Genomic DNA, 25,721 nt, shown 5'->3' with positions numbered 1-25,721 from the left:
CCACAGGTTGAGGAATTTGCCATCTCTATTAACTCACCAGAAGCAGCTGGATAGCAGGAGGTTGGCAGCATGACTAGACCTGGGCTTGGCCCCAAAGAGACCCAAGACCATCTTCCCTTGACCCTATGAGAAGAACAACAGAAAGCTTAGAAGCATTCACTTCTTTGCAATGCAATTGACTGGTAGCATCCTATGCAACGACCCCCAGAAGAAACTGTAGTTGACCATTCATTAATAGGGATACACTTCCTGCCTTCTATGAGCACCACCAAAGGCAGGAGAAATAGAGCTGACTTCACCCACATGCTCAAAGAGCTGGGAGCCTTGAAACCATAATTATCATGAAAGGAAATGGAACCATTTATAAGAGAAGGGGCCTCTAAGAACCACTTGTTGTTTAAGATTGTAACAGCTAACACAGAACAAATCAGACAGAATGGAACAAAACCATGGGTCACTTATGTTCCTGATTATCAACAGGGTCTTTATCACCCACAATGTAATCTTGCATTGACTTAACCTCTCCTTGCCTCATTTCCTTCATCAGGTAAAACAGGGATAAAATAATACGCAAACCTCTAAGTCTTGTTAGGGTAAAGAAAAAAAATAATAACAAAGGCCATAAAAGTATTCTACAAATGTTGGCTGAGATTGTGTGATGTCAGACCAACATTCAATATAGACAGTATCCAGTGGCCTGGGTCCTATTTGCTAGTAGTCTAGCAATTAATTACTAAGACACCAGAAACTTTCTGAGTCTCATTCAAAGACTCTGTATTCACAATCTAGTTTTCCCTAAAAGTTGCAATTTGCTCAAACCATGTATCATATAGGTCCAGGTATTTCTTCTTACTCAATCCTTAGTGAAATTAAAGAAGTGGATCACCACACTGCCATTCTCCCCTACTCCTATCCCATGTGTCTGTCTATAGCCAATTACATGACACAAAATAAAACCAAATCCCCAGCCTTTAAAGCCAAAAATCACAACACAAATGACCAAGTATTTAATAGCCATACTATCAGAGTTGTCCTACTGTCAGAACAGTGATTCTAGGCAGAAGTTAAAAAAAAAAATTCCTTATGTTTTCAATGGGTTGAAAGAGACAAATGCCACAGTAAACCATCTGCTGTAGCTGGCTGCTAAGGAAAGCAAGCATGCACATTTTCTGTGCTTCCCATTCTATTTCCACGCACCCCATAATAGAATGTAGTCCCAGGGCCACTGCTGGGGTGCCGTGGGTTAAGCTGTCACTTGCCAATACCTGCATCCATATCAGGGTGCTGGTTCCAGTCCCGGCTAATGGGCCTCTGATCCAGCTTCCTGCTAATGTGTACAGAAAAGCAGCAGAAGATGGTCCAAGTACTTGAGCCCCTTCCACACATGTGAGACCTGAAGCGAGATCCTGGTTTTGGCCTGGCCCAGACCCAGCTGTTGCAGCTCTTTGGGGAGTGAACCAGTGGATGGAAGATCTCTCAATCAATGAATCAATCTCTCCTCTGCCATTGCTTTGTCAAATAAATAAATAATTTTTTTTAGAAAAAAAAATGTGTCACCATAAGGGAATATCCCCAGTGCATGGTAGGATAACTGTGGCAACCCTAACCACAATCAGCTGTTATTCCTAAGTTGACATGCTTTTCCTAACTCAGGATATAGGCAGGAAATCAAGCACGCTTCTGTTTGTTCAATGTCTCCTTTCACTCTGGAAGTAATCTCTTGCATATTATATGCATATTATAATGTAATTATAGTTACATATAATATAATTCCTTGCTTTTTTTTCTGACATATAAAGTCCAAGCAAGACAGAATCATATAACATCAGGCTTGGAGGGTACTTAGCAAACATTACATACAACATTTACAAAAGTGTGGCCCAAGAGTCCCCTACATCAGAATCACAAAAGACACTTGCTCAAAATGCAGATGCATGGTAGGTGGTCAACAAACTGATCACCTCTTCCTTTGACCTACACTCCCCAGGCTCCTGTGAAGAGAAGTGTAATCCTGTGACATGTCACGGGGACCTGTGTGGACGAGATGCCTATGGAGACCTTGGAAGGTGTAAATTACAGATGGCAGAGCCACAATATGGAAGGAGTCTGGGCCCTGGAATCACAAGGTAGGAGAGAGCATGATGTGGATAGGAAGTGTCTAAGCCACTATAATTTTGAACTTTATTTCAGGAATTAGACTTCCCTTATTAATATTCAGAGTTCCATTTATATATATATATATATATATATATATATATAAAGCACTCTTTCTTCCTCTGTCTCCCTCTTCTCTCTATCTCTCAAATAATTTTCCTACTCACTTATTTTAAATTAAAAGAGAGAGAGAAAGAGAGAGAGAGAGAGAGAGGCTGGCACTGTGGCATAATGGGTAAAGCCGCCTGCATGCCAGCATCCCATATGGGCACTGGTTCTAGTCTCGACTGCTCCACTTCCAATTCAGCTCCCTGCTAATGCACCTGGGAAAGCAGTAGAAGATGACCCAAGTCCTCAGGCCCCTGCACCCATGTGGGAGACCCAGAAGAAGCTCCTGGCTCCTGGCTTTGCACTGGCCCAGCTCTGGCCGTTGAGGCCATTTGGGGAATGAACAGTGGATGGAAGACCTCTGTGTGTGTGTGTTGTCTCTGCCTCTGCATTTCTAACTCTGCCTTTCAAATAAATAAATAATGGCTCAGATATGTCTGACTGTAGTTGGTCAAGGGTAGAGCCTCTGTCAATGCAGGTCCTAGAATTCAATATGCTAACAAGTTCATTAAGATTAGGAAGGAGGGACCGGCGCTCTGGTGCAGTAGGCTGAGCCTGTGGCACCGGCATCCCATGTCTCAGCTGCTCCACTTCCAATCCAGCTCTCTGCTATGGCCTGGGAAAGCAGTGGAAGATGGCCCAAGTGACTGGGCCCCTACACCCATGTGGGAGACCCGGAAGAAGCTCCTGGCTCCTGGCTTTGGATTGGCCCAGCTCCAGGCATTGCACTATTTAGGGAGTGAACCAGCAAAAGGAAGACCTCTCTCTCTCTCTCTGACTCTCCCTCTGTCTGTAACGGGCAGGGCAGGGCAGGGCAGGGAAGGGAAGAAAGAGTAGGAAGGAAAATAAGCCAAGGAGGAGAAGGACCCTACATCAAATAAGCAAACACTGACAGAGCCAAGACTGGAAGAAGTCAACAGTGATTAGTCAGGTTTGATCCAATGTGTCAATGCCCTAATCTACCAAATATCAAATTCAAATGTATTGTACACATAAATACTTCTGAGGGTTAAAAGCAACTCTGAACTACCTTGGTGCAATTTCAGCAGAAAGCAGACCTGTGTAAACAGAAAGGGAACCTTTTATTTCACATCTTTAACTCTGAAAAACAGAAGGAAGAAAGAATGGGAAGGAATGGGTTACAAAAATGCCCAAAGTGGGACATGGCCAGGCCTGTCAAATTCCCCAATTGCTTTTGGTTATTGGGATTAATTAAATCCCCTAGCAACAGACAAGGAACAATGAAGAGACAGTTCAAGGCCAGCCCCCAGATACTGAAAGCCATGAGAAGTGAGGGAGGCAATCTCTGTCCTTTTGTTTTTTTTAAGGATTTATTTACTTATTTGAAAGGCAGAGTTAGAGAGAGAAAGAGGGTGAGTTAGAGATAGAGAACTTCCTTCTACTGATTCACACCCAAAATGTTCACAATGGATGAACACTATGGATGGTAGGGGACCAAGTACTCCAGTCATCTTCTATTTTCCCAGGCACATTAGCAACAAACTGGATCAGACATGGAGCAGCTGGGACTTGAACTAGCATTCATATGGGATGCCACCATCACAAGTGGTGGCTTAACCCACAGTGCCACAACACCAGCTCCTGCGGGGGGCGGGGGGACCTCTTTGCACCAGACATTTACTTTATAGAGTGTCAGGCACTTCCCCAGCCCAAAATGCTCTTTTGAGTCAGGTTCAGGGTCAATGGACCACTCTACTAGATATCCTCACTGCTGTAATGCTTTTCCCACAGATCTGATTGTTCTTTTTTAGATTTTTTATTTATTTATTTGACAGAGTTACAGTGAGAGGGAGAGACAAAGAGAAAGGTTTTCCTTCCGTTGGTTCACCCCCCAAATGGCCGTCACAGCCAGAACAATGCCAATCTGAAGCCAGGAGCCAGGTGCTTCTTCCTGGTCTCCCATGAGGGTGCAGGGCCCAAGCACTTGGGCCATCCTCCACTGCCTTCCCGGGCCACAGCAGAGAGCTGGACTAGAAGAGGAGCAACCGGAACTAGAACCTGGCGCCCATATGAGATTCCGGCACCACAGGCGGAGGATTAACCAAGTGAGCCACGGCGCCGGCCCAGTTTCTCATGTGTTTTAAAAAGTACAATGGGCCTTTCATACTCACGGATTCAACCAACCACAAATCAAAAATATCCTGAAAACAATAATAAATAATAATAAATGTACTGAATATGTATAGACTGGGGTGGGGTTTTTTTGTTTTGTTTTGTTTTGCTATTTATATAGCATTGTATTAGGTATTATAAGCCACAAGAAGATGATTTAAAGCATATAAAAGGGCTGGTGCCGCGGCTCACTAGGCTAATCCTCTGCCTGCAGTGCCAGCATCCCGGGTTCTAGCCCCGATCGGGGCGCTGGATTCTGTCCCAGTTGCCGCTCTTCCAGGCCAGCTCTCTGCTGTGGCCAGGGAGTGCAGTGGAGGATGGCCCAAGTGCTTGGGTCCTGCACTCATGAGACCAGGAAAAGCATCTGGCTCCTGGCTTCAGATTGGTGCGGTGTGCCGGCCACAGCGCGCCAGCCGAAGCGGCCATTGTGGGGTGAATCAATGGAAAAGGAAGACCTTTCTCTCTGTCTCTCTCTCTCTCACTGTCCACTCTGCCTGTCAAAAAATAAAATTAAATAAATAAAAAAAAGAAACCTCACCTGAGCCGCCACCACCCACCACTGGAATAAAATTCCCAGACACAAGTCTCCTTTGGCTCATAAGTTGTGAATCCCTTTCAGCTTCTGAAATATCATCCCTGATGTTTATTAGGGACAAAAAGAATAATATTTTATAGCCATGATTTCTATAATGAGCCTTGCACTATTGCGGTTTTGTAAGTTTTCATTCTCAAGTAGGCTAATAGCATCCCTGTTCCTCCTCCAAATCCCTAAAAACTGGGACTTGAAACTCATTGTATGCAACATAAATCTGACTGGTTACATAACATGAGACATCAGCCAGAGCTGGCTTGCACTCAAGTCATTTCGGATGTAGTTCATAAAAGCCAGACCTCACGGGAGATGGCTGCCCACAAGTCAGAGAAACCATCGGCTTGCTGAACAGTTCCCCCTTGGACCCTCCTCAGTCCCAAATTAAAACAGCTCAGAAGATAGAAATTGATGAATTCCATTAAGTAGAAAATTTCATGAAAATCAATGCTAACCTCTGTAGCTACCAGCAGCAAGCTTTCCACTGACATGAGCACTGCTAAGACCAGCTATCCTGCAGAAATTACAAAGGCAGGCAGCAAACAACTTTTCTTACTAAACTCTTCCCTGGATGGAAGCACTGAAATTTAGATTTTGCAGTGGCTTTCTTATTGCTTCAAGTGTAGCACTAAGATTTATATGATCTGAAAAGAAACCAGAGTATGCTAAGTGTAGCACTAAGTCAGCCTGCATCCATGAGGAAACAGCAACTGAAGAATACAGCTTCCTGATTTAAAAATAAAATCAATAAATTTCCACTGAAAATTTCTATACATCCCTTATTGCATTGTATTTCAAAAAAAAAAAAAAAAAAAGTCAGTGAAATACCTAGAATGTCACAATGGTTTTAAAGCACAAGGGGCCTGTTCTGATGAATTTCATGCTGGTGCTCTGGGAATTTACAGGGGGAAAAAAAAGTGGGGAATGGATGACTAATTGCCACAATATTAATTTCATACTTATATTCCCCATAAAGTACTGAAGTGAAATTTGTCAGCTTAAAGAAAATTAGACTGGATTTTTCATCAGGACCTCAGAAAATAATGATCCAATATCCAAACCAACTCCACTAACTACTTAGCAATTAAAAAAAAAATCTGCAACCTTTTCTAAGAGACAAGAGAATGCAAAGACAATGACTGCTTTTGCCATTGCAATTGTATGATCAGTTACAAAGCAGCCATGTTTTTGTGGAAATGTTGCCTAGCACGCAAGAAGCAACATCACCTATCACAAGCTAATGTGAGAAACAGTGCATGGTGATGAGAAAATCTTGACTCTGAACAAGACACTTAAACCTGAAAATCTTAGAGTTCTTATCTGTAAAACGCAGAATCTGATCTCCTGTTAATACTATGCCCTTGCTGACTTGAATATTCTATAATGTTAGAACACCCTTACGGTATTTAATACAAAGACTTTTCATAGATTTTTTTTAAAAAGATTTATTATTTATTTATATGAAAAGTAGGGTGAGAGAGAGAAGGAGAGACAGAGAGAGAGACTTGAGCTCTCCTATTCACTAGTTCATTCCCCAAAATGCCCAAACAGCTAATACTGGGTCAGGCCTAAGATACGAACTCCATCCTGGTCTCTCATGTGGATGGCAGGGACCCAAATACTTGGGCCTTCTTCAACTGCTTTCCCAGGCACTTTAGCAGGGAGCTGGTTCAGAAGCAGAGCCGTCGGGTCTCAAACCAGCACTCTGATATGGGATGCCAGCATCACAGGTAGCTGTGCCACGAGACCTGCCCAAATACAAGTGTTGTTCAGCATGGTTTTTAACCACAGTTCTTTCACACCATATTTCCCCTGGTTTTGCCAAAGGAAAGGCAATGCTCACTCCAAAAGTTTCCTTTATACAGATGCAAACTTTGTAGGAGATAATACTGCGAAGTCAGAATACTCTGCACTTCCCCTTGCCATTCTGGGTGTTTCTATATCCCAATGAAAGGAGACACATTTAGCAACTGCACAGAACTCTAGCATCACAAACACTGTCCAACCACAACCTGCCCAATAGAAATATCAGGTGCTCATGGTCCTGGTGACACCCAAAGGCCTGTTCTCTACATAGGGAGACCTAGAATACCCCAAATCCTTAAAAATTGCAAGAGTTCGTTTAAGACTAACATCTGTTGATTCCTAAGTGGAAATATACCCATTATATTTTAATGGTTTAGGGCGGGCATTTGGTAGAACAGATATGTCACCATTTGACATACCTACATACCATATCAGAATACTCGGTTCAAGTCCCAGCTGTTCTGTGTCTGATCCAGCTTCCCACCAATGCACACTCTAGCAGGTTGCAGCTAATGGTCAACTACGTGGGTCCTTGCCACTCATCTGGGAAATCCAGATCCTGGATGCAACCTATTCCAGCCTTGGCTCTGAAGGTACGTGGCAGGCAAACCAGTGAGTAGGAGATTCTCTCTCTCTCTCTCTCTCTGAATGCAATCAAGAGAAACAGGAGGGAGACAAAGGGGACACTGAGGGTTTTTGTTGTATTTTAGTTTGGATTTTGGAGGAATGGTTTCACGGCTTTGTTTTTTGTTTTTGTTGTGTTTTAAAATAATTCCACCAAGGCCAATATTGTAATGGAGCAGGCAGAGCCACCTGCTTTGTGTCCTTGCTGCTCCACTCCCAATCCAGCTCCCTGTTAATGGCCTGGGAAAAGCAGTGGAAGATGGCCCAAGTGTTTGGGCCCCTGCCACCCACATTGGAGACCTGGATGAAGCTCCTGACCCCTGGCTTCAGCCTGGCCCAGCACTGGCTGTTGTGACCACCTGGGGAGTGAACCAGTGGATAGAAGATTTCTTTCTCTTTCTGTCTCTCTCTGTCTCTGTCTGTCTCTCTCTGTAAATCTGAGTTTCAAAAATAAATTTTAAAAATCTTTAAAAAGTAAAGAAATAAACTAAATATAAGCAAACTTTGGCTGCCTTCTATGAAAGACAGACAGGTAAGTTCTGGCCACACAGTCTCCCTACCCACAGAGGATCCCTTCCAAGAACAAGTCCTCCTGTGGATGACTGAAACTATGCCTAATGTTGAACCCTATGTACACTTTTTTCCTATCCATATATACTTTTAATAAAGTTTGACTTATAAATTAGGCATAGGAAGAGATTTACCAACAATAACTAACAATTGAACAGAATATGAAAACAATATACTGTAATAAAATTTTCAGCATCAACATACTTGGTGCTTTGGGGCCATAATTAAGTAAAATAAGGGTTACTTGAACACAAGTATTGCGATTCTGTGATAAACAGATAGCTCCAAGTGACTGATAGGCAGGTAGCATATACAGCATGGACATGCTGAACAAAGGGATAATTAATGTCCAAGGTGGAACAAAATGGGATGGCACAAGATGGCATCACACTACTCAGAATGTCGTGCAATTTAAAACGTGGATTGTTAATTTCTAGAACTTTCCATTTAATGTTTTTGGACCATGGTAGACCACAGGTTATTGAAATCATGGATTGGGAGGGACCACATGATCCACACACCCATTCCAGAGGCACAGGCATCCTATGACTCCATCTGTCACAGACAAACATTCACTGGTGACCACTCTCAGCGCAGTGACTTCCAGTGCAACACTACACTTGTGCTCACGGTGGACTAGCACTGCACAATCAGCACTAACGGCATGGCTGGGTAAGGGTGTGATGACACGGAAACAAGAAAGATGCACAGGAGGTACTGGCATGGGAATGAGAAAGAAGCGGAGACTGCAAGGAAACAGAAAGAAGTACACAACATCCCCAACACATCAACAGGGGAGACTCACTCACTACAACGGGATATGGCCCAAGGGAGATCTGACACAGTGACAGCCCCAGCAGCAGCAGCAGCCAGACCACTCGGCCCCACCAAAGCCTTGGGGACATAGAACATTATGGCTGTGTGCTCATCTTCAGCAGAAACTAAGGCCAAACACAGAAACAGTACAAATCTTGTGTCCGCCACATCACGATGGACAGCAATGACAGAAATGCATGCAGAGCAACAAACCAGCTACCTCTCAATATGGGAAACCAGGAAGAAGCTGGGGGGGGGGGGGTGCTCAGGCCCAGGTTTTCATGGAATCCTCTCAGAACTACCAAGGGGTTCCACATGAATTATCTCAAGCCCTCTGAAGGTAGCGCCCCCAATGACTTTTTTTTTTTTTTGACAGGCAGAGTGGACAGTGAGAGAGAGAGACAGAGAGAAAGGTCTTCCTTTGCCATTGGTTCACCCTCCAATGGACGCCGCAGCCGGCGCGCTGATCCGAAGGCAGGAGCCAGGTGCTTTTCCTGGTCTCCCATGAGGCTGCAGGGCCCAAGCACTTGGGCCATCCTCCACTGCACTCCCTGGCCACAGCAGAGAGCTGGCCTGGAAGAGGGGCAACCGGGACAGAATCCGGCGCCCCGACCGGGACTAGAACCCAGTGTGCTGGCGCCGCAAGGCGGAGGATTAGCTTACTGAGCCGCGGCGCCAGCCCCCCAATGACTCTTGAACCTTCCACTAAGCCCTGTTTCTTTAAGATTCCATCAGCCCCTACATCACTATACTACACTGAGGATCAAGCTTCCAACACACCAAGACATAGACATATCCAAATCATAGCAAGATCCCAACATAAACACATGAGACATCTAGTTCTTCTAAAGCATCTACACCAGCCAAGCCTATAAAACACAGTCTGGGGGATGGTATTGTGGTACAGTGGGTAAAGCCACTGCCTGCAACCCCAGCATCTGATGTGGGCAGTGGTTCAAGTCTCAGCTGCTCCACTTCCAATTCAGCTACCTGCTAATGGCTTGGGAAAAACAGCAGAAAATGGCCTAAGTCCTTGGGTCCCTGCCTGGCTTCAGCCTGGTCCAGCCCTCCCATGGCCATTGTGGCCATCTGAGGAATGAACCAGCAAATGGAAGACCTCTCCCTTTCAATCTCTGTCTCTCCCTCTCTCTCTGTGACTCTGACTTTTAAATAAATAAATAAACCTTAAAAAAAAAAAAAAAAAAAAAAAAAAAAAAAAAAAACAAGGTCTAAGTTAAAAGCATAACTTGGAGAATCCAAAGAAGGAGCCAAACATGGAAGTCTCTTGCAAGCTTGCATTCCCGACCACCACAGACCTCCAGCTCCAACACCCCTGTCACTCTGCACTCCCCAGTCAGAATCAGGGGAGCTCTCAGCAGACACCCACAACCTCCACAAGACAGGCCAGAAAATCCCCAAACTCTGTGCATGGGTTTGAGATTAAAGTCCAGCTCTACAATGTTGAGCCTCCTGACCTCTGCTCCTGAGGGTCCCTATGATTGAGGTACTTAGTCTTCCAGCCTCAGTTTCCCCATTTGCAAAAGCAAAGATGGTATCAGCACACACCTACTAGAATTATTCTGGGAGAACAAAATGAAGGAATGTACAAAGGAATGGTCCAAGTATACTATGTCCAAGGCACATAGTAAGTCCTCAAAAACATAGTAGTTGTTGGTTTTGTCCTATTTTTCAGTCTGCTGCCAGTTACCACCATACAGTTTCCATTAAAAAAAAAAAAAAAAAGAAAAGAAAGAAAAGAAAAAGTACCAGCTACTTCCACAGAAAAGTCTGCCTGACAATTATCACAACTCCCTTTTCTCTCTTAAGTAGCACTTGTCTTGGAGTCAGACAATCTGCTACGTAAGGTACAGGATAACTCCCTGAAGACTGAACAACACTATACTAAAAGATGGCTCTCACCCAGGCAGAGCTGAATCAGGCAGAAAAGCCAATGAGTGGTAGGCTGAGAGGAAGGAAGGCCGGTGGGGGCTGGGATCTGGCAGCGACCACATCATGGCCTTGTCTCTCCCTCCCCATGGAACCCAGGGGATGGTGTGGATGGAGCTGCTGGTGAAAAATGCAGCTGCAGAGAACAGGCCTCCCAGCCCTAGTGTTCACTGCTCCCCTTTATCCCCACCTGCTGTCATCAGTCAAAGGCAGGACTCAGTTTCCCTCCTTCCCTAAATATACAAGCCAGCTCCACAGCCTATCACAACCGGAATCCCTACACATCAACTCTTTCCATGCATCCCCCCTCCCCACTGCTCTATCATAAACAATGGTGCCTCTTTACTGTTCCAGGGAGAAGCGTGTCCAGGATGCTCCTTGGAAATGTCTCCTGGACTCTGAGCAGCAAGCAGGTCCTCTGCTCCTGGAGCTCAGCTGTTAGAAACACTGCTCTCTCTCCTGTGTGCTCGCCTCCCCCACAGATCTGCGCCACTTTCTCGCTGTGTAGCACTTTCCAGGGGCTGAGAATCTGTAGGGGACACGGAGGGATACAGAAGACTCCGAGGAAGAGCAGTGCTGATCCAGAGGACCAGGAAGGCTGGCAGGCCCCAGACACCCTTAAACAGCACCTGATTCAGTGAAGCTCAGAAGTGACACTGAGAATGTCAGAGGTAAAAGTTCACTCAGGGTGGATCCAGTGGGAGGTCCAACAGGCTAGGACAGGTTCTTCATCTGCATCCTACTACAGGGTGATCTGTGGCTCTGAGGTGAGCATAAATCAGTTGAGCACAGCAGGTACGGCCAGTCAAGGGGGCCACAGGCACTTGGACATTGCCCATCACGCACACCAGCTGATATCTGGGATGCTCAGACCCACATGGGGCTGGCCCAAGGAACAGAAGAACCCAATGACTCAGATGGCCGAAGAGCAGCATGTCGAATTTAGGACAGCATATTTTTCTCATTAATTTTTTTTTTTTTTTTTGACAGGCAGAGTGGACAGTGAGAGAGAGAGACAGAGAGAAAGGTCTTCCTTTGCCATTGGTTCACTCTCCAATGGCCGCCGCGGCCGGCGCGCTGTGGCCAGCGCACCATGCTGATCCGAAGGCAGGAGCCAGGTGCTTATCCTGGTCTCCCGTGGGGTGCAGGGCCCAAGCACTTAGGCCATCCTCCACTGTACTCCCTGGCCACAGCAGAGAGCTGGCCTGGAAGAGGGGCAACTGGGACAGAATCCGGCACCCCTATTAATTTTTAAATACAGATAATTCACCCAACACTACTTTGTGTGTGTGTGTGTGTGTGTGTGTGTGTGTATTCCATGTATAGGGAAGTTGGCAGAGTCTACACATGGCTGAGTAATCCAATTCAGGTGACCCTGGTGATCCCAAGCTGAAGAAAAGCAACAGTCAAAGTGGACCACAGCTTAGAGTTCAAGAAAGGAACAAACATAGAAGCTTCACGGGGGAGTCACTAATAGGGCAGTCACTGAAGCCTGCCCGCCTGGGACTGAACCCCAGCACTCCCCAGCTGTGTGACTGTGGCACCACAATTTCTTCATTCATACAGTGGGAGAAACAATACACCTTACCACCTCACAGCTTACCAGTGATTAAATCAGTGACTGTTTAGCACCTTGAACAACAGCTGATCCAGAGTAAGCAGCGAACACGGAGGGATTGAGAGGGGTCAGGTGCTCAAAGTCAGAATGCGCAGCAAAGAAAAGTGAGAGAGAAAAGGACAAAGAACAAAGCCAACAGCTGATGATGAAAGATTGGGAAGGCCGAGAGCAGGTGCCCAGGAGATGGCAATCAGTCCAGGGTCACGCTCACCAAGGCAAGAAAAAATTTCAGTGGAGGAATGGAGCGATCAGGAAAAGGGGGAGTCTGAAGAGTCATCAGAGGAAAGAGCAGAACGAAGACATTTCCGTGGGTTACAAAGGAAACAGTGCAAAAAAAGAGGAAACAAGTAAATGTGCCACAAACACCGCTATGGCCCCATCTGCTTTCCCTCACCGAACCAGTGCTCACCCGGGTACCGACACACTGGCCTCTTCTCTGCGGCTCCCACTCCAGGGTCCTGGCTGCCCATACTCTCTCCCAGTGTTTGGCCACAGCCCCTTCTCAAGCAGCCTGCTGGGGTTTAAGAGAGTCTGTCCCCTCCCACTCAACTCACTAAGGAGCTTACCCCCCAACCCAGAGTCCATGTTATATGCATGAAGAGGGTGGAAGTTCAATGCATGATGGGGTTCAGAGGTAGAACCTCTGGAAAGTAGTTAGCTTTCTATGAGATCATTAGTGGGAGCCCTCAAGGTTGAATTCTGGTGACTTTATAAGAGGAGAGATGGAGACAGATGGACACAGACAGGTACTAGTGCTCCTTGTCTCCTGCCATAAAGAGCAGCAGCAGGGGCTGGGGGCGGGGCCAGGGGGTGAGGGGTGGGGGTGGGGGTGGGGGTGGGGGTGGGGAGGACTAAGAGGGGACCCTGAGCAGAGCCTGGCTATGTTGTTATAACTTCCAGCTCCATAGCTGTGAGCTAAATAAACCTCTATTCTTAATAAAGTAGCCTCCCTCAAGTCTTTCATTATATTAATGAAAGCTATATGAGAGATCTACCCTCACTGGTATATTTTAAATTATACTCCTGTTATCTTGCATCCTGCTGTACCTTTCTTTTAATATATTGTGTCCATTCCTCTTATTCATTCATTCATTCATTCGGCACAGAGACAGAGAAAGAAATGGAGTTCTCATCTGCAGTTCACTTCCCAGATGACCCCTACAGCCAGGGCTGGACCAGGTCAAAGCCAGGAGCTGTGAACTCAGTCTGAGTCTCACATATGGGGGGCAGGCACTCAAGTTCTTCAGCCATCACCTGCTGCCTCCCAGGGTGCATTACCAAGAAGTTGGAATCCAGAGTAGAGTCAGAACTCAAATCCAGGCATTCAGATATGGGATTCGAGTGTCCCACGTATCTTAACCGCTAGACCAAATGCCTACCCCTGCTGTACTTTAATCTACAGCATTTATCACCTCCTACCAAGCTACACAATTTACTAGTTATTATGTCCATTGTTTTTTCTGTCTATCCCTGGTGTAATGTAACGTCCACAAAAAAAATAGGCTTTGGTTTGCATTTATTGGCTGACAAATTCCATGGGTTTAGAGCAATACATAGCACACAACAGGTGCTCAGTAACCTGTTTATTGATTGGCTCAAGGCAATCATTTAGGAATGAGACAAGTAGGTTTTCAAGTACTGCCAGTGTAAGATGCTCACAAGTTTTTTTTTAAAAAGTATGTCAGAAAACAACACATGTAGCATGATCCTTTTTATGTACATAGAAAACAAAAATCCTCCTCCTCCCCAAAGCAACCTAGTTATAAATCCTTAGGTGGAACAGAACAAAGCAGGCATTCATGCTGGAGGGTGAGGCCAGAGTCAGATCCTGCCCATCAGAGGAAGGATAGGACCACCTGGAATAGCAGCCCAGCAGGGGACATCACGGCCCCAGCAGGACAAGAAGGGCATTCACGTGAAAGGAGGCAGAGCCAGGAAAGAGACTGGCTACATACTGTCAAATAAGAACAGGCACTCCCTGACTGACAGTGTGGTTCCCTACCCAAATGTTCATCATCAGGTGAACATTTAAGAAGCCAAAAACACATTTAACACACCTAATCTACCAAACATTGTAGCTTAGCAACACAGTACATCATAGCGGATGGGTTGTTTACCCTTACGATGGTGCAGCCGACTGGGAACTGTGACTCACTGCTGCTGCCTGGCATCAGAAAAAATACTGTACCACACATATCACTAGCCTACGAGAAGATCAAAATTCAAAACCTGAAGCACAGTTTCTCCAGAATGCCTATCACTTGTGCACCATCGTAAAGTGGAAACATTAAGGCGAACCACTGGCAGCCAGGGTCCATCTGTAGAAACAGTAGATTTCTCCTTGTTGGAGAAGACCTTTAAATATAGAGAGTAAACTATAATGGACCCTGTGGTGCTGAATCAGAAGATTCAGATTGTGGCACAGAGGGTTCAGCCACTGCTTTCAACACCAGCATCCCACATACATGTGCCTGCTCAAACCCTGGCTACTCCACTTCCAACTCAGCTTCCTACAAATATGCCAGGGGAAGGCAGCAGATGATGGCCCAAGTGGAAGACCAGGACAGAGTTCCTAGCTCCTGGCTTTGGCCTGACCCAGACCTGACTGTTGTAGGCATTTCAGGAGTCAACCAACAGATGAAAGATCTCTTGCTTTTTGCCACTCTACTTTTCAAATAAATAAATAAATCTTATTTCAAAAAAAAAAAAAAAAAAACAGAACTGAAAGCACTGATGTGAAATCATGTATATAAATACACAGAGAGTCCAAAGTCAGAGTCTCAGGACAGCAGCTCCCCAATAAGCCAGGAAAACACCGGATGCCCAAATTTTGACTTCTACATCCCTATCTCTATTCAAAGGAAACAGGACTTCTTGAAGAAATGACTAGTTCCCTTGCTAGGGCAGGCCAAGTTTAAGATGAGTCTTTTTTTTTTAAAGATTTATTAATTTATTTATTTGAAACTGAGAGTTACACAGAGAGAGAAGGAGAGGCAGAGAGAGAGAGGTCTTCCATCCGCTGGTTCACTCCCCAGTTAGCTGCAATGGCTGGAGCTGCGCCCATCCGAAGCCAGGAGCCAGGAACTTCCTCTGGGTCTCCCACGTGGGTGCAGGGGCCCATCTTCTACTGCTTTCCCATGCCATAGCAGAGAGCTGGATGGCAAGTGGAGCAGCCAGGACTCAAACCGGCACCCATATGGGATGCCAGCACTTCAGGTGGCAGCTTTACCCACTACGCCACAGTGCTGGCCCCAAGACGAGTCTTGAACATTTTGTTACAGCAGAAACTAAACAAGTACTCAACAATGATGGCACAAAAAAACCACCTTGAAGAAGCTCCCCTCGCCAAATTAGTGAAAATGAGCATCACAATTGTATGACAGTAATGGAATACAGCTCCATGAAAACATAGTCAACTGTGGATCAACAGGAGAGTTCAAAATCTAGATCACCAGACAGGAAGGGTGGGAGGACAGCAACAGTCCTATGACATCATGGTTAGAGCTGTAGAACCTGAATCTAAGTGAGGAAATGTCAGGCAAACTCAAGTGCAGGAGCCTTCTAGAAAATGACCTATAACTTCTAAGAGTGATAAGGCAGATCATGACATGCCAAGAAAAACTGAGGAACTATTTCCAAGTGAAGGAAACTAAAGAAGCCTGACATCTACATGTGATACCTTTCCTTTCTTTTTTTTTTTTAAATAAAATACAACTTTTTAAATTAAATTATATATTTGTTTATTTGCAGGGTAGAGGCAGAGGTAGAGACAGAGATAGAGATATAGATAAAGACATAGAAAGAGAGATAGACAGAGATAGCATTCCTATGCACTGATTCACTCCATAAATACCTGCAAGGCCTGGGGCTGCACTATGGCGCAGGCTTCCTAAATGAGTGGCAGGAATCCCATCACTTAAAACATTACTACTGCCTCCCAAAGTGTTCATTGGTAGGAAGCTAGAATCGAGAGTCAGGAGTAGAACCCAGGACTGTGATGTAGGACACAGATGTCTTAATACGGGTCTTAACCATGTGGACAAATACCTGCCCCTAATTCATGATTTTACATTGGATACCTCTGCTTAAAAAAATCACAAGAACTACAGGACAAAGTTAACTGCAGTCTGAGGATTTGACAGTAGCAACATATCAAGGTTAATATCCTGATATCAATGGTTATCTCATGATGATGTAGGAGAATGATCCTGGTTGCAGGAAACATATACTAAGAATTACAGGGCAGCAGGGCAGCAGTAGGAAAATTACCTTCAAGCAGTTCCAGAAAGGGTTGGGAAAAGAAATTTCTTTATTCTATTCTCGCTCTGTGACTGTTTAAAATTTTTTTATTATAAAAATTAAAAAACAAGAGTTTTTATTTGTTGGTAGTAACAGCATAAGATCTGAAAGAAAACCTGTCACTCTATTTATAATAAAACATTACTTCTGGAGAGAGTCACAAAATTGACAGGAGTGGGCAGGCACTATGAGTGGGCGGGCACTATGACATAGCAAGGTAAGCCCCTGAAATGCCGGTATCACATACATCATATACGGAAACACTGCTTCAAGTCCCAGCCATTCCGCTTCCAATCCAGCTCCCTCTTAATGCGGCCCAGGAAAGCAGCAGCAGATGCTTGGGAAGTGCCCGGCCCCCTGCACCCACATGGGAGACACAGATGGAGTTCCTGGCTCCCAGACCGGTCCAGCCCCAGTCAGTCGCAGCCATTCAGGGAGTGAGCCACCGGATAGAAGATGCCTATATCTCCTTCTCTGTCACTCTGTCTTCCAAGTAAATAAAATAAATCGTAAAATAAAAAAAAGAAAAGAAATTGATTGAGGAGGGGGATGGAAGGAGAAGGACTTTCACTTCTATTCCACGTGGCTTTTACAACGTACATGTATTTCCTGGATATTTAAATAATAACATATTGGTAGGGGGATCCACAGATCATTCCTTGGAGAGGGTAGAAGGGAAAGAGAATTTCCAGGGAGGAAGACCCTCATGTTTCAACTCTCCAGGGACACAGTGGGTTCTCCCCTGACTGTAATGTGGCTGCTGGACTTGGAATATTCTCTTTAAGATTCGAAAGTTGGTCTATTTCTCACAGAGTTTATTTACTGATTTAAAATTGCAGAAGTCTGAAATCTATTGCAGTTGATCAGCTTTCAGCTTTTTAAAATTTTTAATTGCATAAATCGTATATGCTGGGGACACAAACTCAGAATCCAGCTTCAAGTATTTAACCCCGTTTCAGGGTGGTCTCTCCACACTGGACTATTTATTCTGACAAGTAACTCAAGCATCATATTATATCACCAGAAGTACATCCATATTTATTTCCAAAAGAGAAGGATTACTTTATTAAATATAATCCCAACACTATATTTGTACAGCCTTGTCTCCCTCAAACATCCTCAATGCCACCAATTAATCATTCCGATCTGTTCAAGTCAGGAGCCAAACAAGACCCAGTGTCATACTTGGTTGTTCACTTCTTCTGTTCCTTCATCCATGGATTCCTCCTTCCTTCCCCCCTCCCCCTTTTGTAATGTTTTTGATACACTTTCCCTTTTCCAGTTAGATGTCTATGTAGTTTGAGGGACTCTGCCCTCCCTCCTTTTCATCAACTCCCCCAGTCTTTTAAAAGTTCTGTTGTTAGAAAATCCTGGATAAACCCAGAAGAGTGGTGCATTATGTTCAGGCTCCAGCAGGGAGCTTGATGGGCAAGATGGAGAACTGCTAATCACAGTATCAATTTTCACAGAAAACAAAAGTGCAAGAAAACTATCCCAGAAATAGTCAGCGCTCTCCCATTCACCCTGAACTGTCCCTCTTTGGGCCTTTGTTTCCTTATCTTTAAATAAGAGGTTTCAACAAGATCATGATGATGACAACAATGATGACAAATGAACAGGACATTACTATTTGCCAAAGATCCTGCCAGCTAAGACTGTCTCTGTGATTTCTAAGTACCAAACGCTATCCTTGCTGGTCATGGGGGACAATGTTTTATAAATGACAAAGGAAGAATTAGAGGACAACCATCTAGAAACTGAGACTACAAACAGAGATTAAAAAACAAAACTTCAGTCACCAACATATCTAAACATGAATAGCAGGCTGGTTTCAAAGTACTTTCTTACATATCAGCAAATGCTGTCCACACTAACACAGAAATGATGAAGAAGGACACAACAGATTCTTGGAAGAATGTTGAGTATGTGAGTATTTCTCTATACCAGCACAAGTTCAAGTCCTGCCCTCTTCCAAAGAGGACATCTGGTGGGATCCCCTTGTTGTGGCAGAGCAGGTTGAGTCACCACTTGTAATGCCAGCCTCCCATATCAGAGTGTCGACTTCTCTGCTTCTCATCCAGCTCCCTGATAATGTGCCTTCGAAAGCAGCAGAAGATGGCCCAAGAACTTGGACCCCTGCAACCATACAGGACACCCAAATGAAGCTCCAAGCTCCCCTGGCTTTGGCCTGGCCCAACCCTGGCTGTTACAGGCATTTGGGGAATGAATCAGAGGATGGAAGATAACTCAATTTCCCTCTCCTTCACCCACTCACTCTGTCGCTCTGCTTTTCAAATAAACAAATTTTAAAAAATAATAATGAAGAGGTCATCTGGCAATGTTAGCAGAGGCATGTCCATGACTGTTAGGAGAGACCAAGGAAGTTGCTGCACAGCCTGCAATATTCGGAACAGCATGAAGCAGAAAGAATCACCCAGCCCCAAATGCCAGCAGCTGTGAGACAGCAAGACCCTGCCAAAGACAAGATCCACATCACTCAAGTTAAACTGTACTGTGTCAGGAGGCTCCTGAGACCTGAAACCACAGGAAGACAGATACCTTTTTTTTTTTTTTTTTTTTTTTTTTTGTGCTGTAAATCTCTGATAAGGAAACTGTCTTGTCGTGTCTTGCCATGGTTTCGTTTGGTCTGGTCTGTTCATGGTTACCAAGATAAGATCAAAACATATTTCCGAATGTGAACTAGCCCTTCTGTGTCGTCATCTTGGGAGACACTCCAGCTGAAGGATATACTTGGCTGAGCACACCTGTGTCTGAAAGAGTGCTGATTCAGGAGAGGAGTCTGCGATGCCCTTGATTCTAATGGGAGTGACACACAAAGAACACCCCTGGAGAAAGAGACATCCACAGCTATGAGTGCTATGCTAAGACCAGAGCAGTTTAACAGGGGAATGACAGCAAGCTGGCAGAGTGTGTGGAGGGGCCACTACTCCAGACTCTCAGGGAGGCTTGTTTGGGGAGCCCACACTCAAGTTGAGATCTGAACAAGGTGACAGACCAAGCAGAGCTTGGAGAAGGTATTCACGGCCTGCAGTAGCAAGGCCTAAGGAACACACAAAAAAGGAGTCAGAAGTGCCTTAAATTAGGAATTGAGGTGAAAGAGAGATGGGAAAAAATTACTTGAACAGGAAGTCTGATTTTCTTTTCTTTTCTTTTCTTTTCTTTTTTTTTTTTTTTTTAGATTTATTTGTTTATTTGAGAAGCAGAGTTACGAGAGACAAATGCAGAGAGAAAGGTATTTCATTCACTGGTTCACTCCTGAGATGGCCACAATGACCGGAACTGAGCCAATCCAAAGCCAGGAGCCAGGAGCTTCTTATAGGTCTCCCATGCAGATGCAGGAGCCCAAGGACTTGGGCCATCTTCCACTGCTTTCCCAGGCCATACCAGAGAGCTGGATCATAAGTGGAGCAGCCAGGAATCAAACCAGTGGCCATATGGGATGCTGGCACTGCAGGCGGCAGCTTTACCCACTAAGCCACAGCGACCGCCCCTTCTTTATTTTTTTTTTTTAAGATTTATTTTATTAATTTAAGAGCCAGAGTTACAGAAACACAGAAAGAGAGCTAGAGAGAAAGTTCTTCCATCCACTGGTTCACTCCCCAAATGGCAGCAACAGTCAGAAGTGGGCCAATCCAAAGCCAAGGGCCAGGAGCTTCTTCAAGGTCTCCCACATGGGTGCAGGGGCCCAAACACTTGGCCATCTTCCACCGCTTTCCCAGACCATCAGCAGAGAGCTGGATCCTAAGTGGAACATTCAGGACTCAAACTGGTGCCCACGTGGGATGCCAGTGCTGCAGGCAGAGGCTTAACCTACTATGCCACAGCTCTGGCCCCAGGAAGTTTGATTTTCCAACAGTCATAGGAAGCTACTGGAAGCTCCAAGCAGAGAAGTTATGAGATGTGATTGCTGTTTAAAATCTCTCTAGCTAGGGGCCAGTGTCGGGGCAGAGCAGGTTAAGCCACTGCTCGGTATGCCCATCTGCATCCCATGTCAGAGTGTCTAGGATCAAGTCCTGTTTCCACTTCTAATCCAGCTTCTTACTAAGGTGCCTGGGAGGCAGCAGATGATGGCCCAACTACTTTGAGCCCCCTGCTACCAGCATAGGAGACCCAGATGGTGTTCCTGGCTCCTGGCTTTAGCCTGGCATTTGAGGAGTTAGCCAGCAGAAGAAGAGATATTTTCCTCTCTCTTTCTTTTTTTTTAATATTTATTTTATTTATTTGAAAGACAGAGTTGCAGGGAGAAGTAGACACAGAGAGAGGACTTCCATCTGCTGGTTCACTCCCCAAATGGCCACAACAGCTGGAGCTGAGCTGATCCGAATGAAGCCAGGAGCCTGGAGCTTCTTCCAGGTCTCCCACGTGGATGCAGGGATGCAAGGATGGCTGCTTTCCCAGGCACATTAGCAGGGAGCTGGATCAGAAGTGGAACAGCTGGGACTCTAACTAGTGCCCATATGGGATGCTGGCACTGCAGGTTGGGGCCTTAACCGCACAGTGCCAGCCCCTCTCCTCTCTCTTTCTTTCAAATAAATAAAAAGAAACTTTAGAAATATAGTAAAGAGAGAGAGAGAGAGAGAGAGAGAGAGAGAGAGAGAGAGAGAGAGAAGGAGAAAAGAAAAGAAAAGAGAAAAGAAAAGAAAAGAAAAGAAAAGAGAAATCCCTCTAGCTACACTGTGAAGAATGGACAGGCAAACAAGAATGAAGCAGAGGAGGCAGTGTGTGGAACAGCAGCAGGAGTGCCTGCTATTCTGCTGTCAGTTCAGCTTCCAGCTAATGTGCCTGGGGAAGCAGTGGAAGATGGCCCAAGTACTTGAGCCTCTGCCACTGATTTGGGAGACCAGGATGGAGTCCCTGGCTCCTGGCTTCAGCCTGGCCAGATCTGGCTTTTGCAGCCATTTGAGGAATAAATTGAAAGACGGAAGATCTCTCTCTCCCTCTCTCTCTCTCTCTGTCGCTCTGCTTTTCAAATAAATAAATAGGTAATTTTTTTTTAAAGAAATTAAGGAGAAAACCAATTGAGAGGCAACTGCATTTGGAGTTTCACTAAAAATCAAAGTGGGCATTTGGTACAGTGGTTAAGATGCTTTTTGGAATGCCCACATCAAATACCAGGACACCAGGGTTTGCATGCCAGCTCCATTCCTGATTCCAGTTTCCTAATAATATGCACCATGGACAGCAGTGGTGATGGCACAAGTAGTTTAGCTCCTGTCACCCACATGGGAGACCTGCATTGAGTTCCTGGCTCCTGACTCTGGTCTCTGCCCAGTTAATGCAGGAATTTGGGGAGTAAGCCAGCAGATGGAAGACCTCTTTGTCTCTCTCTTTCCAACTCTATATAAACTTCTATCTCTAAAATAAATCAAATAAATCAATACACACACTTAAAAGTATAACTTGACCACAATGTCAAAGATTTGTCTTGATGCAGATATATCAAACAATTTATAGATACTCAAAGCTATTTTCAAAGAAGAGGCTCCAAATGTTTAAATAGTAGCAGGTTATTGCTAATAAGGGTACTGGGCAGTACTGCCTCCCCACCCCACCCTACACAGCTCTGGTATGGTGACGATGTCATTAGCCTCCATAACACACAGGGCCAATTCCTGCAACAGGGTAAGGCTGAGGTATCTGATCATCAGAGAGCAATGAAGAGCACCCCACACCACCACCACCATAGCAACAATGAACAGGTGCTGAGATCTGCCTGGCAAGTGTTCTCCCAGGAGTTCTATTTGTGTTTTTGGATCTCCCAATCTTCAAGAAGCCAACTGGAGCCAGTGTGGGAAATGGGAACATTAAGGCTCCCCTTTCCCTTTGTGGTTCTTGTCTTTGGCCTCAGGATTCCTGGCTGCCACAGGATTCACGTGGCCCAATTAGGATACAGATCCAGAAAATGAGACAAGACTCCTCAGTCAGTTTTAAGCAACAAGCCTTAGGTCAACCTGACACCTGGGCAAAAAGGGGCCTCCATCCAGTCTAATCTAAGTTCCCAAGGAACCCCCCAGTGACTCTGGAGTCAGAGCCATGGTTGCCTTAAGGAGTTTGTCCTCTCCTCCCACCCAATACACCCTTGGCCAGCTGTGGGTGGCTAGCCAAGTACCGGAGGGCATTTGGTCCTAGCCATTCTTCTACTGTCTCTCTCTACTGCAAAAGCACAAAGCAGTTACAAGGCCTACAATCTGTGCTACTCTAAGAACTAACTCAGACAACCCTGTCCTGGGAGGTCCTCTCTCTACCCAAACTTAAGCTTCACACTTCAAAGAAAGATTGCTAATTATACATTATGATACCAATTATATTTGAATGCATTATGAAATGGAGTCTTTGCTAAGCAATTTTACTGTTTTAATTCTTTTCTCCTACCATTTTTAATAATTACACTCTGGTTTTATTGCATTAAGATGCAATTAAGGAAGAAAAGTCCTTTACATTTTAAGTCTATTTCAATTTTTTTTTTAACTTAAGGGATTCCACAGTCATCCATAATAATGTAATGCACATTACGGCCCAAAAAAAAAAAGAAGAAGAAAAAACTTAAATAAAACTGAGTTCCATTTGGGGAGAAAAAAAAAAACACAAGTCTACTTATTTTGAAAACCCTTAGCATGAGACATTAAAAAGATGGAGAATTCCTGATCAAACAAAGACAAAATAAACCATCTACTGGCACATTCATATGGAAGCAAAAGCTTTATACTAAGGAAAAAGGTATGGCAAATTGTGTCTCAAAATGCTGAATTTCAGGATTGCTAGCATTCAACCATGCACAAAGTAAAATGACACCATGATTTAATGCAAACCCACCCTTGCCAAATTACATTTTCCTTCAAGTGCAGTCGGCCTTCCGTATCTGTGGATTTAACCAATAGCAATCAAAAATGTAGTTAATCCTATGATGGCTCAGTCTGTACTGAAAATGTACAGACCTTTTTTTTAACCTCCTCATCATTTCCTAAATGCAATATAACAACTATTTGCATGTATAAGGCATTATAAGTAATCTAGAGATGACTTAAATATAAAGGAGGATTGCACAGATTGTTTGCAAATAACGCACCATTTTATATCAAGGACTTGGATATGTGAGGAGTCTGCATCTGTTGGGAGGTCCCAGCAACAATCCCCTAAGAACTGACATCATCTAACATGTAAAAGAATGAACAAGGGAAATTAAATTATTTTAATAGTTTTTAGTTATTGATTTCTTTGAATGGCAGACAGGTAGAAACAAATCTTCCATCTGCTGGTTCACTCACCAAATGGCTGCAACGGCTAGGGCTGGACAAAGCCAAAGCCAGGAGCCAGAAACTTTATCCAGGTCTCCCACATGGGACGCAGGGGCCCAAGCACTTGGGCCATCTTCCACTGCTTTCCCAGGTGCATTAGCAGGGAGCTGGATTGGAAGCAGAGCAGCCAAGACTCAAACCAGTGCCTGCTGGCATCGCAGGCAGTGACTTAACGCGCTGCACAACACTAAGCTCCTTAATAGCTTCAGAACCCAGTTGATGAGCAACAAATTTTACCCTTTTGCACACTGAGGCCAAGTTGTACCAGCGATGTGGGTACTTCTGGGTGATCTGGGTATTTAAAGTTTTCTTCATCCTCTGCTTATCTTCTAGCCCAAAAGTCAGCAAACCTTTCTTTAGTACAGGGCCTAACAGCAAATACTGTGGGCTTTACAGAACTGTTCTGTTGCAACTACTTCAGATTTGTCCCAAGAAAGCAACCACAGATAGTACTAAACAAATGAGTGTGGCCATGTTCCAATAAAACTTTATTGACAAACCATGCCCATGACCTGTAATGTGCCATTCCCTGCTCTGGTCCTCAGAAAACTAGGAAACAGGGGTGAAGCAGAAGCACACTGAAAGGCCACCATATAGCACAGTGGGTTAACCTCTGCTTGTGATGCCAGCCTACCAGATTCAAGTATTTGTTCAAGTCCCAATTACTCTCGAGTCCCTGGCTCCTGGCTCCTGGCTTCGGCCTGGCCCAGCCCTGGCTGTTGTAACCATTTGGAAGAGAGAACCAGTAGATGAAAGACAACTCTTTCTCTCTCTCTCCCCCTCCCTCTGTGTGTGTCACTCTGCCTTTCAACTTAATTAATTAACTAATTAATCTTCAAAGAAAGAAAAAGCTCCACCATGCTGGGACCCTCTTGTAGGAATACATAAAGAGGGGCAGGCAGTTGGCCTAGTGGTTAAGATGCCTGTGACTCCTCCAGCTCCTGACTCAAGATTCCTGTTAATGCACACCCTGGAAGGCAGTGATGATGGCTCAAGTGATGGGTACCTGCCACCCTCATGGGAGACCTGGGCTAAGTTCCTGGTTCACAGCTTTGGCCTGGCCTGAACCTGGTCATTGCAGTCATTTGAGAAGTGAACTACAGGAAGCGAGCTCTCTCTGTTTCATAGATAGATAGATAGATAGATAAGAGAGGAGGTGGGGAGAGGAGGGGGAGAAGAAAGAAGTAGAGGGGTCCAGCTGATCTGAACCCACCCACCAGGATACTGAGCACAACCCATCATACAAGGAGTAGTCTTTCAGGACCCACCCTAAGTCTAGACATACCAGGTAGGCATCATTTCTCAACAACCATGGTTCTCTCTCATAGAAGCAGCCTCTAGGAAGCTGGATGGGAAGCAGAGCAGCCAAGAATTTAAAAAGCACTCTGATATGGGATATGGGTTCCCAAGTGGTAGTTTAACCTGCTAGATCCCAACACACCCTCAGTAAATTTTAAATTTCTTCTTTGCTGAAATCTTCCAGCTAATAAACACAAAAAAAAATAGTAAAGTAAAATATCAACTTTTTGTAAAGAAAGAAGGACCCAGACTGCCATTATGGATCACCAATGGCTGTAACACCAAGAAGGTCAAGGGACTTTCAGATTGGATGCGTCAGACTGACAACAGCTGTCAATCTTAACACTTCTAAAGGAAACAGGATGTGTCAGCAGATGGAAGTTACCCATCATCTATGAAATTGAGGGAAATCTGGGAGCCAATGAAACACATTATGACAACC

At 44.8% G+C, this 25,721-nt stretch overlaps 1 protein-coding gene across 10 annotated transcripts in view; it reads right to left on the bottom strand.

The window, feature by feature from the left end:
• Positions 1-25,721, bottom strand: part of TIAM1 (TIAM Rac1 associated GEF 1) — a 443,084-nt gene that overhangs the window by 310,570 nt on the left and 106,793 nt on the right. For 7 of the 10 annotated variants that reach the window (XM_070071881.2, XM_051819224.3, XM_017347208.4 and 4 more), the window contains one exon: positions 38-123. The exons of the other annotated variants lie outside the window; for them this stretch is intronic. The gene's annotated coding sequence lies outside the window, so the exon portion shown is untranslated. The remainder of the gene's footprint in view (positions 1-37; positions 124-25,721) is intronic. 10 annotated transcript variants of the gene reach the window in all.

The sequence above is a fragment of the Oryctolagus cuniculus genome, chromosome 4, assembly GCF_051225735.1.
Source record: "Oryctolagus cuniculus isolate XC-2025 breed Fujian yellow rabbit chromosome 4, ASM5122573v1, whole genome shotgun sequence".
In the NCBI taxonomy this organism is placed as follows: Eukaryota; Metazoa; Chordata; class Mammalia; order Lagomorpha; family Leporidae; genus Oryctolagus; species Oryctolagus cuniculus.
This window is presented reverse-complemented; position numbering and strand designations above follow the sequence as displayed.